A 4,334-nucleotide genomic window follows, 5' to 3' on the forward strand; every position below is an offset into this window, starting at 1 on the left:
ATCAGGATATGAATTTCGGAGCACTGTTACGATAGTAACAGATCGTGTATTTCTTAGCAGTATTACGTAGCAACAGAACGTAGATTACTGAGCGTGTTTCATAACAACGGATATGGATTTAGGAAAGCTGTTACGATAGTAACAGATCGTGTATTTCTTAGCAGTATTACGTAGCAACAGAACGTAGATTACTGAGCGTGTTTCATAACAACGGATATGGATTTAGGAAAGCTGTTACGATAGCAACAGATCGTGTATTTCTTGGCAGTATTACGTAGCAACAGAACGTAGTATATAACCTTTAGAGTTGCTGAATGTTCTTTAAAACTTCCATTTTTCGCCCCCTTTAGTTTCAGTTCTTTATTCACCACAACTATTTTGAATTCTAGTTTCTTTAGCCCAAACTAAGTCTCTTTCTCTGGTCTCATTTGGTTTTGAACTATAATAAAAGTTTAGAGAAATCCACGCTTTGTTGCTATGTAACATTTAAAAAAAACACACACGATCCGTTTCTATCGTAACAGCTTTCCTAAATTTATATCCGTTGTTATGAAACACGCTCAGTAATTATAAAGTCATAAACAAAATATGTATTTGTGCGAACAGATGGCAAGTATTAACATTATAAGAAGTAATTATAAGCGCGCCGTCTGTGAGAGTTGTGGCAAGGTAACTATAATAATGTAATTAAAGAAACAGTAACAGTGTGTATTGTTTTAGGCCAACATCTATAGTAGTTGAATTACCGCGAAATTTCAATTTTTGTAATAAGCGCAAAGCCACAAAATAAGCTATCTGCGATTTGCTCACCACAGGAATCAAAGTTCACGAATTTTTTGCGTTATAAGCTCTCGAGCTTACTGTTCAGCCATCGGAATGAGCGAGGGGGGCGTTTTGATACTTTAAAAATACTGATTGGGAAATAACTATTCACGTAAATGTTCTTTCGAATGTTTACGTCCCGAGAAAACATCCTGATGATAATATTGATTTACATGACATTATCTTATCGTGAAATGATAACTTTAGCTCAAGAAAATAAATACCTTATGTAATGTTGTCGACGTTTTTATTTGTCTATCTCACCATTCAAGCACACGATCGTCTTACGAAGATTATTCTTTTTTTTCCCCCTTATTACGAAACAGTTTTGAGACTGGGTATAGCCTTCCAATTGGCCCTCATTAGGAAATTTTGATCTACTTAACCTTTAGACTCTCCTGATAACGGAGTGTTTAAGTGTTGATGAATCCAGCTAAGAGGTTATGCACTGTCTCTTGATCTTCACCTTTCGTGCAACTGAATAAATTTCGTCTTTAAATATATATTATATATTAAATTACTAAGTTTTTTCACACTCTTCACTTTCATGTTCTACAGCTATAATTACGAAAAACAAACTCTTTCAAGTTGTCCCCTTTTTTCAGTTAGATTTAACGTTCGTAGTTTATTCACCCTCTGGAAACGAACGTTGTAATGGAAACATATTAGAACACACTAGATACCAAAGCTTGTAACGTGACCAATGTGGAACCGTATCTTTAAACACAATTAGTTTTCGTCAAGTCGACAATGGAGACAGTAAGCTTTACGACACAATTCATCACTCAGTAAAACTTCATATAACCAGACCATCATTCAGTGAAGTTTTCTATAACTAGGCCATCACTCATTGGACCACCAATCAGTATTAGTAAAGCTTTATATAACTGTAACATTACTCAGACCATCATTCAGTGAAGTTTTCTATAACTAGGCCATCACTCATTGGACCACCAATCAGTATTAGTAAAGCTTTATATAACTGTAATATTACTCAGACCATCATTCAGTGAAGTTTTCTATAACTAGGCCATTACTCATTGGACCACCAATCAGTATTAGTAAAGCTTTATATAACTGTAACATTACTCAGTAAATCTTTGTATAAAATAGTATCAATCAACGAAGCAATATGCAATAAACTATTGCTCTGTGAAGCCTAATAGAATGGAGCTTCTATTCTTGAAAATGGTGCACATTAGTCAATAGGGCATAAAGATACTCACCCACCGTCAAGAACCCTCCCGGATGCCAATCAGCCCTGCTTTTAACTAGGGGTATCTCTGTGTTATTTCAGTCTCCAGTAAGAGAGTGGGGCAAAGTAATCTGTTAACCTACACAGTATACGTGGTGTGGCACAATCTAGTTCAACTTGGAGATCTAAGTTGTGTTGGCTCATTGATCCAATATCAAGAGGTTCGTTTGCACCAATGTTGCTCATATGGTATTCTTAGTTCACCAATTTCCCTTTGAGTCATTTGATAGGAACTGCAGAATAACAGGAGGTTTGTCAGACGATGTATTTCAGAGCAAAAGTTTGAATTCTCCATCCTCGACTGAGTTTGAAGCAAATAAAGAGACTGAACACAGTGTACAATACAGTGAAACAGTATTAGTTTTCAACAAATGCAATCGAAGTTCAAAAACAAGAGTAACGTTTCTGTGTTTTTACTGAAGATCTCTCAGACAATAATAAGTTTGTATAATATAAGATTGTCATATATACCGTCAAATCATGTTCCAGGCTGAGAAAACGTGGCATTATATATACGTAAAACAACACTAATATTCTTCTCAGGGTACTGATTCTACCCACGTGACTGTTACTTTATCTTCAAAACAAGGAAGGCTGTAGAAATTGGGCAATTACGTGACCCACCTGTGTAAAATATCCCTATCTACTTACATACAGTGTATTTTACGTTATCAAAATATTTCCCATGAGAAAGTGCATGTGACACCTTAGCTGAATTTCAATTTAAGTTCATTTATGTATTAAGCTTAAAGCTACACAAAAGGTTGGCTGTGATTTGCTCATTGCGGGAATCAAAATTAACGAATTTTCTGTGTTGATGATATGCAACTTATGGGTACATACTACTTTTGTATAGAGAGTAACGAATCCATGACATCGACACTCAGAAACTTCTTAGGATTTTTCATCTTTGTATCTTAATCCCCCTATATATCTAATGCAGGAAATCCTGTTACCTTCTCGTACAATTGCAAAAGGGGGGACAAGTTATAAAGAAAAATAAGTGAGACAAGTTATGGGTCTACACAAATATCAGATTTTTCTGGTGTCGTATAAACAGACTTTACAGTACACGTATTGTCTCGATTAATTCGATTCACAGAAACCTCTAGTCATTGTATGATAAGCATAGCTAAGTTTGATAACTTTAGTTCATCTGCCTTGTTGTATATAAGATAAAAAATGTTTGTTTATTTATTTTGAATTTCGAGGGCTATCTGCGCTAGCCGTCCCTAATTTAGCAGTGAAAGACTAGAGGGAAGGCAGCTAGTCATCACCACCCACCGTCAACACTTGGACTACTCCTTTACCAGTGAATAGTGGAATCGACCTTCAAATTATAACGCCCCCATGGCTGAAAGGGCGAGCATGTTTAGTGAGACGGGGATTCGAACCCTCAGATTGTGGGTCGAGCGCTCTAACCATCTGGTCATGCCGGGCCAGGATAGAAAAAATAAACAAAGTAGGCATGGATAAGATGTTGGACACGCCCCCTTGTGAGGTTGTACAGAGGAAGTCATATTACACCACGCCCATTCCTACCTTGTTTCTTCACTTTATGGTGCACTTATTCCTACACTTTCAATTTTTGTGTAAGATATTTTTTCCACTTGTACAAAATACAAGATTATACGTTAAAAATATTATAAGTATCATATGTTATACATTAAATGTTGTAATAATGCAATACTAATAAGATCTATTTTATACATACACATTAAAAGCCCCCAATGGCACAGTGGTATATATATATGCGGACTTATACCACCAGCAACCGGGTTTCGATACCCGTAGTAGGCAGAGCACAGATAACCCTTTGGATAGCTTTGTGCTTAATAACAAACAACAACATATTAAAACTTTACCAAAGTTTATAAGGTCTGTGTTAAAGTAACTTTCATTCATGATGGTTACAAACATAAAATGTAAATGTATGTGGCTGTGTTGCTAAGTCTAACATTACTTTTTTAGTCTAACTCTGTTTGTAGTAATACAAAGTCAGGAAATCCAAGAATGTGAAATTTAAACTAATTTTGTAAAAAATATCGTGAATTACCTGATCTAGATTTGAATAATAAATATATTATTAAAAAAATATTGAATTATCAAGTAAAATTCCAAACTCCGTGTATTTTGTGAATTACGTACCCAAAGCTTAATAAACTGATAATAAATAAATTAATATAAATCTATAACTTTCTAATATTTCTTCATTTCCTTACCTGGTCCTTACTTTCCGATAGTGCCCGGCATGGCC

Source organism: Limulus polyphemus, unplaced genomic scaffold (assembly GCF_000517525.1).
Source record: "Limulus polyphemus unplaced genomic scaffold, Limulus_polyphemus-2.1.2 Scaffold1023, whole genome shotgun sequence".
Lineage (NCBI taxonomy): Eukaryota > Metazoa > Arthropoda > Merostomata > Xiphosura > Limulidae > Limulus > Limulus polyphemus.